General features: G+C 40.0%; 1 long non-coding RNA gene across 1 annotated transcript in view; it reads left to right on the plus strand.

Annotated features, from left to right (window-relative positions):
- The window catches only part of LOC123380790, a 59,083-nt gene that overhangs the window by 26,262 nt on the left and 17,707 nt on the right, over positions 1-15,114 (plus strand). The gene's annotated exons all lie outside the window — the stretch shown is intronic.

The following is a 15,114-nucleotide window of genomic DNA, read 5'->3' on the forward strand; positions in this document are numbered from 1 at the left end:
TGATTGGCCTCACTTGCTTTGGATGTTGGAGCAGTAAGGGTTGACAAGTGAATGTGGTATATGTGTTTTGTTTAACAGGGTTGTCAGCAAAAGAATTCTGCAACAAGCCATCTGCTATTTTCTCCAAGAGAACTTTCCATGGGTCGGGCACATTTAGTTCCTAACCTTGAACCCCCATTTCTCTGACTGATCAACTGGATCCTATGAAGCAGAAATGAGAGCATCTCCTATGTACTGTGCTAATGTTATGGAAATTATAAAATTAGGTAAGATGTGTGGCCTATCCTTTTGGGCTACAATGTGGTAAGATAGAAAATAAGAAAACTCAATTCAGCATAAAGTATAATATAAAAGTTCCACCAAAGGACAAAACACTCACTACAAAGGTTTCAGAGGAAAGGGAGTATCTAGGATAAGAAAATAAAGGATTCATAAAGAAGGTGGTGTTTCAGATGGGGTCTTAAAGAATGGGGCATGTGGGGATCCTGGGTGGCTCAGTCTGTTAAACTTCTGACTTGGCTCAGGTCATGATCTCGCAGTTGGTGAATTCAAGACCAATATCGGGCTCTCTGTGATCAGTGTAGAACCTGCTTGGGATCCTGTCTCCCTCTCTCTGCCCCTCCCCAACTCTTTCTTTCTCAAAAATAAATAAACATTAAAAATATTTTTTAAAAAGAATGAACATGTAATGCTAAACCTCACAGATACCAATTTTCAGATAATAAATTGACTGAAATAAAAAAATTAACACATTGTTATTAAAAAAGATGTGGAGAAATGAATACTTACCTTCATATACTGTTGGGATAAGGGTACATTATTACTTTTGGGAAGTAATCTAGCTATTGTTTATTAGAATTTAAATTGTGCATGCCATTTGACCTAGGAATCCATTTCTGGCAATGGATTTGAAAAAAAGTAATAAGTTATAAAGGTTTATTTACAAAGATATTTATTTCAGCCTCGCGTGTAATGGTTTTAAAGAGGGAATAAACTGAATGCTCATCTATGGGAATGGAAGAGTAAATTAAGGACAATTTATATTATAGAATACAAGGCTATGATTAATATGAATGAACATATTCACCATATATAACTTCTGTATATACTGAGGTGAAAGGATTCTGTATAAATTATATGAGAAAAGCTAGATGCAGAATAACATATGTGGATGCCTTATACAGATATAATATGATCTCTTTATAAACCAAATTACTCATCAAATGTATATCTTGTACATCTATTTTTTTGTGCATCAAATGTAGATCTTGCGCATATATAAAATAATGTTGATTTATTCATGAAAATAATTATAAAATTCATTGAAACAACCAGTAGTTATTAATAATGGCTGAGCACTTTTTAGAAATATGGAATAGTATGGTGTGACATTATTCTGTAATAAAAAATAATGCTGGCTAATAAAAAAAGTAAGTCACGACGATATAATGTATGGCATAGTGACTGTAGTAATAACATTGTATTGCATATTTGAAAGTTACTAAGAGGGTAAATCTTAAAGTTCTCATCACAAGAAAAAAAGATTCTGTGGCTGTGCGTGGTGATGGAAGTTGACTAGACTTACCGTGGTGATCATTTCGCAGTGTGTACAAATGTCATGTCATTGTATTGTACACCTGAAGTTCATAAAAGGTTGTGTGTCAGTTATATTTCAGTAAAAAATGAACTCCTCCTCTATTGAAGTTCAACTTATGTTAAGTGATTAAAGCTCCATGTTTCAAAAAAAAAAAAAAGAAATAGGAGAGAAGCGGGTGGGTAGCTCAGTTGGTTAAGCGACCTACTATTCATTTTGGCTCAGGTCATGATCTCACGGTCATGTGATGGAGCCCCCACGTTGGGCTCTGTGCTAGGCGTCCAGCCTGTTTAAGATTCTCTCTCTCCCTTTGCCCCTGCCCCGCTCGTGTGCTCTCTCTCTCTCTCTTCCTCTCTCTCTCAAAAAAAATATAGATGAATACAAAAAAGTAGAGCTGTGTAAATTTTTGTATATTTATATAGATCTGAGTTAAATGCCAACAGGTATTTGCCAAATCAGTAACACTGGTTACTTAAGGATGGACTTAGGAGAAGGAGAGAAATAGGCTTTTATTTTCACACATCTAAATTTTCACTTTAAGCTGTTCAAAAACACATCGCTAACAAAAAACTGACTAGAAACTTTGATTTTCAATTTAAAATAAAATGAAAAATAAATAGATAAATAAATAAATAAATAAATAAATAAATAAATAAAATGGCTGAGGCAACGATGCAGCCATTAAAAATTTTAAAAGGGACGGACATAGAATTTGCCCCTAAAGTTCATGTCACCAATGGAATTCAAGATAGAAATCTATGATCCTGTTTCAGTTCTCTACATCAAGACAATCGGAAAATAATTGATATTGGATGATAAGAACCATCAAGATTAGGTGTAAGCATGTGCTTTCTGTTCATATTGGTGACTAAGTTCACGTATTCCCTTCTATCCATCTTTAGGGCCGTAATTATATACTCCTCATATTTAAAAATGCTGTAAGTGTCCAGAACAATGAGCAATTATGGGGCCTCAGAAATTCCACCCTCCGCATCTGCAAGCTGGAGACTCAGGAAAGCCGGTGATGTGACTCCAGTCTGAGTCTGAAAGCCGGAGAACGAATGGAGCTGGTGGTGTAAATCCCAGTCCAAGGGCAGAAGACTGACATCCTAGCTCAAGCAGGCAGGCAGGAAGGGTGCATCTATTTTTATACAAGGTAAAGAACAACTATGGTAGAGGGCCTAATAAATTATTCCCTGAGGGTGGTAGAATTAGAGAAGGGAAGGGGGACTTATTACAAAAAAATATAATGTCTTGGTGACTTAAATTTTTTTAATGTTTATTTATTTTGAGGGGGGCGGTGTGCAGAGAGAGAGGGAGACACAGAATCCGAAGCAGGCTCCAGGCTCCGAGCTGTCGGTACAGAGGCCGTTATGGGGCTCAAACTCCCCAGCTGCCAGATCATGACCTGAGCTGAAGTCGGACGCTTAACTGACTGAGCCACCCAGATGCCTCAATACCTTGGTGATTTAAATCACTGTCAATAAAAATATATATATGTCAGTCAGTGAAGAAAAAGAAGAATGAGTAGGTTGCCAGTCATCGAGGATGGTTTGGGCATCAGGAAGGAGAGGTTGGTTATAGGCATGACTCCTGGGAAGAGACTCCCGGATCAGCAATCCAGCAGTGCAGGCCTGAGTGGAACAAAGTAGAGGCAGGAGAGACAGACTGTGGCATGAACAGCTTGTATTTCCTTGGTAGCTCATGGGCAGCAAGTGAAGTCATTTGAGCTGGGGAATTATTGGACTCTAGCTGTATCGGGGAGAGCATTTTCTAGCCCTAGGTTCAGGGTGATTTGCACAGGGCGGAACCCGGAAGCTGAGAGAGCCCTTAAGAAGCTGTTTATAATAGTTTAGGCAACAGATAATAACTTGGACCCGAAGAGTGGCAGCAATTCGGAGAGAGAAAAATAAGAATAATACGTGGGAGGAAGACTGCACAGAGTTGTCAACTTATTGATGTAGATAGTTGGGGGGGGGGGCGGGGGGAAGAGGAGTAGTCAATGGTGATTGAGAGAATCACGATATTCTTGGCAGAAAGACGGGGTTCTGAGAGTGATTTGGAAATTAAAGGTGACAAGTGGGATTTATGGTGGAGTGAGGGACTAGTTGGCAACTGAAAATTGCCACTCAGATTGAGGCTAGAGTTAGGGTTTTGTGAGACTTTGTTATAGAGTAGATAGGGGTTTGCAAGACATGGACACAATTTACCGAAAAGAGACTGTGTAGAGAGAAAAGAAAAGGACAGAAGAAAGGTCTGTGGTGTTTGCATTTTGAGTCGGAAGAATTTTAGGAGCTGAGAAGGTGTCCCCAGAGCAACTGGGGGAAAACTAGAACAGCCTGAGCGATAGAGTCCAAGTCATGCTTTGCTAGAATGTCTGTGTGTTTTTATTCTCTTTCATCTGAGTTTTTAGGGGATCGAGGCAACCATCAGTGCTGCGTGTTAAAACCATTAAAAAGGTGAAAGGAAATTCATAATGGGAGGACCATGCTGAGCCCACTTACACTCCCAGATTAATCCCAGCATCACTAAAGTGCTCTGACATGCTATTTCTCAGGATGTGATATAACCAGCAATGTATGTATGTATGTGCAATCCATAAAGTAATCCAAAAGGAAAAAATAATTTGAGCCAGAATGAATGGAGACTGTAGAGCGGCCATTTTACAGGAAACCCAGCGGGCACAGGAAGAAAGTAAGCAGTAGCACAAGGAAGTAATTAGTCAAATGCAGACTATAAGACACTCTGTAGGCTGAATGAACTAGTGTATCAACATATAAACGGCAGAGAAAAAAAAGAGGGGGACCGTTAGGGAATAAAAGAGACTTCAAAGTAGTAAGAATCCTCTACCTGTTCTCTCCCTAAAAAGAAAAAGATGGTGTAAGTTGGCTCAGATAGATCATGGATTAACCTTTCCCTCGCTTGCCTCATCAAATCCATCACTAAGACCCTGGGGGGTGGTGATTTGGTTTCGGAAATGTCTATCGGTCTGTCCGTACTGGTCCAGTGCCATGCCCCATCACAGTCCAAGCTGCCATCATCTCCTGGCAGGACTACTACGACCATTTTACAACTGATTTTCTTCCCTCTGCTTTGTTTCCATTTATGTTCACTATATTGAAGCCTGCATGAGTTTTAAAAATGCACACCCAGTCATGTAACTTTTCTGTTTAAGTCACCTCAGTAGGGAAAGACCCAACTCTGTCACGTGACCTGGGAGGCTTTCTGTGATCTAGCCTTTGCCTACCCTCACTGGCTCTTCATCTGCCTGCCTTGGCTAGCACTTTAGTTTCCTCAGTGGACTGTAGATTTCCCCCTTCAGAGCCTTCTTATGTGTTGTTCTCAGTCTTCAGGATCCTTTTCCAAACACACACACACACACACACATACACACACACACACACACACACACACACATGTTAACTCTGCTTCAGGAAAGTTCTCCCCTGAGACCGCTTTTTAGGTCATGGCCTCATTGTGCAAGGCTTCCTGTGATTTTTTTCTTCATAGTATTTATCACAACTTATAATTATATAGTTATGTGTAGGCTTGGTTATGTTGGTCAGTGTCAGGAGGCTATAAGCCCCCCTTGGAACAGAGTCTATATCAGTGTGTCAAACACTGTATCGCTAGTGCCTAGCACAATGGGTATCACCTGAAAGCCTATAATGAATATTTACTGAGTGAATGACTGGTTGTTAATGAGTCTTCTGGACCACCATGGCAGTGTTAGGGAGTCACACAACTGTCCTCTATTTACCTGGTTTTGTGGTTTTTCTTCCATTACTCCCACCCCTTCTTGTTAGTTTAATTTGTGCCCAGAGAGATCTCTCCAAATTTCAATTCTTGGGATATGTTTTCTATGGCATTGAGATTATTTAATGCATATAGTCAGATTTTGTTTCCAATCTATCTTCATGAGTTATTCAACTGTCTTTGTGCATCCTCCTGTAAAGTATTACTGATTCTTCTTTTGCTTTTTCATATTTTTTATCTGTGTTCCTAAAGTCGCTGGCTTATGTCCTGCTATACCTCAGTTTTCTTCTCTTCTGTAACAGATTACAGGATAATATAGTCAGTTTGGCTCAGATGTCCTGTAGTTTCCACATGTCCAATTAGTTTATTTTTCCTTTTTCCTTTTTCCTTTTTCCTTTCCTTTCCTTTCCTTTCCTTTCCTTTCCTTTCCTTTCCTTTCCTTTCCTTCCCTTCCCTTCCCTTCCCTTCCCTTCCCTTCCCTTCCCTTCCCTTCCCTTCCCCTCCCCTCCCCTCCCCTCCCCTCCTCCCCTCCCCTCCTCTCCCCTCCTTCCCTCATTCCCTCCTACCCTCCCCTCTGCTCCTCTCCTCTCCTTTCCCTTCCCTTCCCTTCCCTTCCCTTCCCTTCCCTTCCCTTCTTCGCCCTTCCCCTCCCCTCCCCTCCCCTCCCCTCCTCCCTTCCCCTCCTCCCCTCCCCTCCTCCCTTCCCCTCCTCCCCTCCCCTCCTCTCCTCTCCTCCCCTCCCCTCCTTTCCTTTCCTTTCCTTTCCTTTCCTTTCCTTTCCTTTCAATTTTCTTCTTCAGAGTTGAGTCCAGAAGAACCCCTCTATTAGTACTTCCTCTGACTAGGTAAAAATGTCTGTAAGGTAGGAAAAGTGTGACAACTGGACATTCTTTCAGGGTACATAGATCTAGATATTCATCCATATGATTTGGGATCATTTACTCAATTTCTCCAATTTTTTTTTGTTTCCTTAACTATTACCTGTCATGTGCAATTTGAGTATTTAACAAAATAACATAAAATATCACAGCAGATACTCAATAATTCGTTCATATTTTTAAAGATGTTTTTAGTCGTTATCAGTTGACAATATTCAAGAACATCTGGTTATTTATAAATAACTCAAATAAGGTAAAGTCCTTTTGAAAGATATCTGCTTGGAATTTTCCCAGAAGGCACAGGTAGGTGATTAATTTTCATGTAAAGTGGCTCTTTAGACTTGAGGTCCTGTCTCTTTCCCCCTCAAGCTTGTCTTCTACAGTCCAATTGCATTTCCATTCTTCCTCCTGAGTACAAGGAGTTTTACTTATTGAGAATGTCCATCCTTGAATTTCCAGGCTCAGAGAATCAATTGACCCCATCTTCTATCTATGTGTCAATGGGATAGGGATCACATGGGTGTGTCTTTGTCAAGTGCAATAGTTCTCAATTCCACCTGTCTATTCAATCCCTTGGGGAGATTTTAAAAAACATTCATGACCATTTAGTTCCCCCCAGATATGTTTTAATTGGTCGGGGGCGGGGGTGGTCTAGGCATGAGTAATTTTTTTTTAGAGTTCTCCAGATGATTTAAGTGGTCAGCTAGAGTAGGAAATCACATTAGTGACCCCAATGGTTAGCCCTTGAGAGTCAATTACAGGGCCAGGCAATGGGCGGGATATGAGGCAAGCTGAGCTTTTTAATAGCGCAGCTCTAATTCCAAACCAATACTGTCATGGGGCATGATGAGTAATGCTTAAAATGTGTTGGTTTGCTTCATTCCTTCAGTATTTTGGCTTTGTTTAGATACTTATAAATTCTGGCTAGGATTCCAGATTCGCGTATAACTTAAGAATCTTTGAGAAGGAAATAAATGCAATTTTACTTTTTTGCCCCAAAGTAAAACCACATTGAAGTTGGGGGAGGGCACTTCAATTTGTAGAGGGGTAGCAAATCACTTTTGTCTCTGATCATTCAACAAAAATCTAACCCCGAGTTATTATCTGCCTTTAGGGAGACAACAAGGATACTTCTGCCTCCCCTGTCTTGCCCTTATGTATATTTATATATTAGAGAAATCTTAAGAAACTGTCCAAAAACTCAATAGCTTTTATGTGCAGAATAACACTTGAGTCCTTGATTTTTTCTGAAAAAAAAAAAAAAGTGAAATTTGATTGTGTTTTAACATCTTTCGTGCCATGTATTTCTAAAGACATATCTTCCCTGAATTTTTATAAATAATAAATACATTTACAAAGCCAACTCAAGGCAAATGGAGGGAATGAAGAGAGATGAATTGGAGTAAGATACTTTCACTGAAAACGAGGGCAAAAATAATGGAATATGAGATGTCAAGTGAAGAACCTGTTTGGGAGAGCTCTGATGGGGATGGCTCTTTGACAAGCAGAGGAAAGATTATTCGGAGGAAGGAATGGCATGCGATGCATGTTGAAGAAGCAAACTAGGTTGAGAAAGAAACAAGCACATTTGAGGTAGAAGGTTTTGAGAGCACAGCAAATTTATGAAGTACATTAAAATTAGGAAGTGCCATTTGAAGCTTCCGCCTGAAATGAGTGGATTAACGAATGCGATCCATTATCCCACCTGGAGACAGCTTATAAAATTCCTTAGCCAGGGAAAATATAGTTTTAATCAGTCACACAAAACAACTTTTCTCATGTACCCAGTAATAAAAAGCTTTATCAAGGTGATAGATGGGAAGGGTACAGTGTGTGTAACACTTTAGAATATTGGAAAACTTTTACGTGCCATTTACCAACGTGACTTATTTTTTTTATAGGCTCCCCATAGAAACGGAAATGTTTATGCTGAATTTCTAGATGAGAAGATGCTACCTTCTCTCAAAAGATGGTTACAGGATGTGATGGATGTAGCCTAACCATAACATTGTCTTCACTTTGCAGAGGTATATAGAGGAAATTTTTCCTGCTGAGCAAATTCCAAAGGTCTTGAGGTTTCCATCACTTATGTTTGATGCCAAGGATGGGCTCTGTGGTCTCCTGCTCCCTGAGGTGGAAACGGGCAGCAGAGGAGGCAATTGAGAACAGAGCTTCTGCAAAGGAATATCAAGTAAAATCAGTCCCATCTTCTAATCTTTTTTAGTCTCCTACCTAACCCCTCCTTCTCTGATACTCATAGTAAAGGTAAAAGCAAACTAATGGAATGTTTGCTTTATCTGACAAAGTTTTTTTTTTTTTTCTATTTTGTTAGTCAGTCTTTGAGAAAGTTTTCTTCCACCGGGAAATTCTGTGTGCACAGCTGTTTTGTGGTATTTACAGGAAATAATTCTTAACAGACAAATATCAACGATTTTGAGAAAAACCTGAAATTTAAGTTCTTTTTCCAAACCAATGCCAACCTCGCTTGATTTTACAGCCAGATAAAGTTGACTTTTAATAAAATGCATCAGTTTAGGTGCCAAACCAAGCTGATGGCTAGGTATGTGCATTGATGTGACGACCAGCAAACCAATTTTCCAGTCTTCCTCTAATATCCACAGATAGGTCTTGTGGTCTGGCCTTCATTTATCAGCTGAATGAGCCTATTTCTCTAGTATTGGAAATTTTTAAAAGTAATTTCTAATCATCAGTCCAAAATTCTTTTCTTTTTTGTTTTAAATGTTTATTTTTGAGAGAGAGAGAGAGAGAGAGAGAGAGAGCAGGGGAGGGGCAGAGAGGAGAACACCAAATCCGAAGCAGGCTCCAGGCTCTAAGCTGTCAGCACAGAGCCCGACACGGGGCCCAAACTCATGAGCTGTGAGCTCATGAAATGAACTGAAGTTGGATGCTTAATTGACTGAGCCACCCAGGTGCCCCCAAAATTATTTTCTAATAGAAAACCTTCATAAAGGAGCAGAAAATAATGAGTTTGAGTCTGGGAGTTAGGCACCCCAAGGTTTAAGTCTACATAGCTAGCTAAGTGGCCTTTTCCAGACTATTTGATTTCTTTGAGCCTAGGTTTTCTCATCTATACAGTGGAATTACACTAATATTGTCAACTTGTTAGGATTATAAAAAGAATTAGATAGATAATGCACAAGGATGCTAATTATCAAGCCTGGCATATAGTGACCACCATACACATGTTAGTTATGCATCACTGTTATTATCATCATTGTTCCTTGACTAATCAAGTGTATATTCAATATCTTCAGCATTACAGCATTTTTGTTTGTAGAGTAGGCCATTCTGTCACTGGGAGTAAAAGAAACCATCTGGCTGTTCATGAACCTTCTCCCTTTCAATCTGTTAAGACAGTCCAGCAGGATAGTTTGAGGAATTGGTTTCATTTAGATTTTATCGTTTTTGGTAAGAATGATTCAGTTCAGTTCATTGCTCACCCAAGGAACTGGCACCATCAATAGCCACAATGACAGGTGCCTGTCATGCTGGAGACAGTGTACTAAGGGTAGGAGTGACAGAAACACATGGTGCAGTTCCTAAAGGTGTGGGCTTTGGCATCAAAACCCTTGGTCTGTGTCCTGTGCCCTTACAGATGGTGCGATCTCAGACAAGTCATTAGACCTCTTTGATTTCAGTTTTAACATCTTATGAGTGGAGATAATAATAGATAAGAATATCCCATAAGATTTTTTGTGAGGATTTCAAGAGATAGTGTGTGTGTGAGCTGCTTAGGATATATAAGGTGGCATATGTTACGTGCTTGAGGCATGGCGCCCCAGCTGAAGCAATGACAGTATCCGCAATGGTAACGGCTCAGAGAAGGGAGATGTGATGTGAAAGGAGCTGGGATTTGGATTAGGCTTCTAGGAATCGGTAGGATTGGAAGGTGCGGAAGAATAGAGAGGCTGTCATAAACATGGTGGAAATTGGAGCCAGAGTTTCTAAAGTGAAAGAAAAGGCAGAAGTAGGAGTTTCCAATAGAAGGTAATATCTTTATATTTAGCAGGACTTTGTATTCCAGGCTTAAGAGGGAAACTTTAATTTTTGAATTCAGTTTAAATTTGAACCATAAGGATCATCAGTTTTGAACCACATATCCTGGTTTTCTTAATCAATAAATCTGAGGTAGGGTATAGGGATCTGCGTTTTTATCAAAGCTCCTGGAGGCTTCTATTGCAGATGATTTACAGATCACAATTGGAGGAACACTGTTAAAAAATTGTAAGTCAATGTAGGTAATGAAGAGGGGGAGAGATTAGCTTTATGATTAGCTTTATGAGATTAGCTCTGCCTCATAGGTCTTCTTAAAGCCATATCCTTGACATAGAGGCATATTAAAGAATAGATATGGTATTTAATTACAAGAAATCCAGATAAGGACTACCTACCCCCCTTCCCCCCCTCTAATATATTTGCAGCAATAAGTACCAGCCAATAAGGTTTATCTAAGGGAGGTATTTGAATGTCAGGATTAAAATTTCTACTCAAATGTTGTTATCAAAGTACAACGATGACTAATATATGGTTTCTGATTGCTCAAGTGATTTGGAGTTCAGTGGGTTGGTTAAGGACATAAAACGTAAGGAGCGATATCTAGATCTCGATTTCAAGGTTTTGGGCTTGTATTCCAATTCAGTCCCTCACAAGTTCCAAGCTCAGACAACAACCTAATCCTCCATTTGTCTCAGCTTCTTCATGTGTAACAATCTCTGCTTTGTGCGGAGACCTCGCAGAGAAACTGTGAATATGTGATGCTGTCCTAGAATGTGATTGTATAGCTCGGCATATATTAAAATAATGAAATTCCTCCAAGTGCCAAAGAAAAGGAACAAAATGGAGTGGGGGCTTAAATGATGGATAAAACAAATCTGGGAGCGGGGGCAGGAAATACAGGAGCGACTTTGTGCAAGTGGCAGCATTTGAGTAAGCCTTGAACGATGGATTCCACGTGATGGCAGTTGATGGGGTGGACGGTATGTGTGACTTTTTAGGTCGGGGGAAACAGCATGAACAAATGGTTGAAGCTCAGAACTGTTGGGGCTTTGAGGGTTATTGGGCGGTGGAGGTCGTTTAGTTTAATGAAATAGTAGGTAAAGGAAGATAGAGATTTGGGAGGAAATAGAGAAGGTGCTACGATTCTGATTTAGAAGAATAATAAGGAAACATGCTGCTTTTATAACTCATAATTTATATGCATTCTCCCTCCACTTCCACTATGTATTTTGGCACATCAATTCTTTCAACTGCATGTTGTTCAAGAAGATTTTATTTATTTCTGTAGGGACCATGGTACCACTAAATGGTTTTGAACTTGAGAGTGACATAATTACCGCTATGCACTAAAGCAGTGCATATGGTGGAATTGTAGTGAGAGAGCGTGCTGTCTCTTAGCACTGGGTATGAATTTCTTGGAGAAGCCCAGATGTGATGATTCCTGCACTATTGATAAGTTCTGAAGCAAGTAGAGTCATCTTTTTGGAGGTATCAAGAAAATGACTTTAGGGGCGCCTGGGTGGTGCAGTCGGTTAGGCGTCCGACTTCAGCCAAGTCGCGGTCTCGCGGTCCGTGAGTTCGAGCCCCGCGTCAGGCTCTGGGCTGATGGCTCAGAGCCTGGAGCCTGTTTCCGATTCTGTGTCTCCCTCTCTCTCTGCCCCTGCCCCGTTCATGCTCTGTCTCTCTCGGTCCCAAAAATAAATAAACGTTGAAAAAAAAAATTTAAAAAAAAAAAAGAAAATGACTTTAATAAGCTATTGTCCAATTGTCAAATTTGGGTATTCAGTGCGATAAGAGTGATAAGAGTTACATAGTAGAGAAGCAGGATGGCTAATTGAGGAAGAGAGTTTGGGGGGAAGAAAAGAGAAGAAAAGATAAATTTGATTCTTAGGCTGGTAATGGAAATCAATCTTGTCCTTTATTAACCGTCTCGGCTACACAATGGCTGTTGCTTTGCAAAAATTCTGGTCACAAGTGAAAATAGTTTTCCAAAATCTTAGGTTGATGTTCCTCAGAAGCAAACCCTGAGATGATGATGGTGAATGCAAGTGCTGTATCTGGCATCTGACTTTTAGGAGAGGAAGTGAGGCAAAGAGGAGGAAGAATCCCAGACGTGCAACATCAAACAGGTTATTCGTGTGGGCATATGGGGCCCTGAGCCTTGCACGTCAGGATCCCACATGATGGCTCAGGGTTAATCCACATGACTGGCAAGGAAGCTAATGTGTCTATTTTCTAAATCCCACCTGCTCTTGGCTGATAGATGTTCCCAGAAGCATTAACTGCACTCAGTGCCCAATGATGTCCCAGCATTTCAGTACGCTTTGGCCTGAAGTCCAGATGCCACTACTTGTATGTCTTCAGCTGAGGTCTTCCTCTGCACTGACTCACCTGAAGTCATCGGGAAGTAGAGACTTTGCTCCTCCCACAAGGCGTATATTCCTCCTCAGTGTCCAGAGCTCCCCAGCAGAACCAAGTTCAAATTGCCCAAAGCACTAACTTGCTTGACAATACAGCTTCCTAGGTTCCCTTCTGTCCTCCACCTCACGCCCTCAACTTTTCTACCTGTGCTTGGTAGGGTCGTCTTCAGCATTGACTACCTGCACTGGAATCTTCGCTCCAAGGATCTACTCCTGGGGAATCCCAAGCTGAGATGGCTATAACATTATTATCATTAAAAAAATTTTTTTTAATGTTGTATTTACTCTTGAGAGAAAGAGACACAAAGCATGAGTGTGGGAGGGGCACAGTGAGAGGGGAACACAGAATCCAAAACAGGCTCCAGGCTCTGAGCTGTCAGCACAGAGCCCGACAAGGGGCTCGAACTCACAAACCGTGAGATCATGACCTGAGCTGAAGTCGGACGCTCAACCGACTGAGCCACCCAGGTGCCCCACATTATTATCATTTTTAAATCTACGTGAAATATTTGCTCCTGAAACTGGCTATAGGAATATGACATTGCATCCATTTTTAAAGACAATTTTAAGGAGAGAGGCAACAATAATTTGCTAGGGATTGTTTTGGGTATAGTCTGACTGGAGCAGGTAGAAATGTACTGGACAGCTTTGCATGGCATTCCTGAGCCCAGACTGTACTATTTCATAATGATGGTCAGATCCCAACTGGGGGCAGTAAAAGAAGGAAACACACACATCCAAATATAAAAATGATTTAGCAGTTTATAATGGGTAATTAATATCAAGGCATCCTAATTTATTCTCTTTTTATTAAAAAAAAGTGGATCTTAAAACTAAAGACAAAGAATTTGTGCTTTAAAGAGAAATATGAAACTCTGGAGGTTATATAAGTGCCTCATCACTCACCTGCTTAATGCCTATAGGTATGCTTTCAAAAAGGAAATATATATCCAATTATTTTGCTGAATGTTAAAAAACACAGTAGACTACACAAGAGCTTGTTTTTGGTAAAAAAAAAATGTCAATGTGCAATGGAAAATAACAGATTCTAGTCACCAAGCCCTCACTCTATGCTTTAATATTAATATGTTGCCATGTTTTTGGGACACATTGTTTCAGAAAATTAGTCTCAAGTTTCCATATTTTATGAGAAGATGATTTCATTAGCCATGAAATGTCTATTTTTGTTACTGCTAAGGGGAGCTCAAGAACTTCAAAATCATAATTGAAATATTCCATTGATGTGGTTGCTTAGCAACAAACTTTTATATAAGCAGACTAATCATTTTGCTTAAAATTTTGTTACTTTAAACTTTTCAGCTTGTTTTTAGTAGATTGCCTTTCTGTAAAATGTGTTTTTCCTTCATAGCTTTCAATGCATAGTTGCGTCTGAGATGTATGTTTCATAGTTCAGGTTAAAACTTTGGTTTCCGTTGAACTAAGTCTGTGGACCAGGTTGACCTGGGATTATTGGACATAATGAAAATTTTGTGATTAGCAAGATTTTGTTTTAAACTTCACCACTCAAATAATGCTAGGATTGTTGTGAGTAGCAATTCACTTTGATGTCAATTTGAAATGACAGGCCCTGGATCTCACAGGTGCTTTCTCTCCCAGCCTCCTCCTGATATCTGAGATTTTCCACCTCTAATCACTGTCTCTACCAGGAAAATAAGTCTCAAATACCTCAGGTACTAGCAACTGTTTCCTTTGTTAAGATTATAATAGCAGAGTTTTCCCTTCCTTTTCCTTATCGGTGTTTAACTATTTTCCATGTAGTTTCACAAGGAGCTGTGGGTTTAGTGAATGTTGCATGAGGTGTGGAGTCCCATGGCCTTTGGTTAATGACCTGGCTGTACCGTTTACTTTGTGGGTGACCTATTAATTTATACCCCTGAGCCTTAGTGTACTCATTTTAAACAGGCACCACAGAAATACATCTTATAGGAGAGTTGTAAGAATTAGAGATGAAATGTAAGGAGGTCAGTCTCTAGATATAGGTGCTCAGGAAAAGCCGAAGTGAAAGCATGGGGAAAAGCAGAAGGAAAAGAATTTGAGACACCATCTAGTTCAAGTCAGGATAGATTGTTATGCTATGAACCAAACATGACCTGTAGATAAATCCACTGTCATTTTGCTTATACTTCCTGCACTTCCTGGCCGGTGCATCTTCCCCCACGGACACACCTTGAGCTGTTCCTCATTGTTGGTGACTGTGGTGCGTTTGGGGGGATGCAATTTAGTGTAAGACAGCGTTCCCTGCTGTAAAGTCAGTGTTAGTGTTTAAAGTGGAGAGAGAGAAAGAATCGAAGCCACAAATACAGTGTCGCATAAAATGGGAAAAAATGAGAGATGATGAATATTTCTCAAAATATTCACTTTTCCCGATCTAGACTGCATAATTTTTGAATTTAATTTGTAGCCACTGAGATGCATGTAGTTGCACCCT

Source organism: Felis catus, chromosome D2, assembly GCF_018350175.1.
Source record: "Felis catus isolate Fca126 chromosome D2, F.catus_Fca126_mat1.0, whole genome shotgun sequence".
NCBI lineage: Eukaryota > Metazoa > Chordata > Mammalia > Carnivora > Felidae > Felis > Felis catus.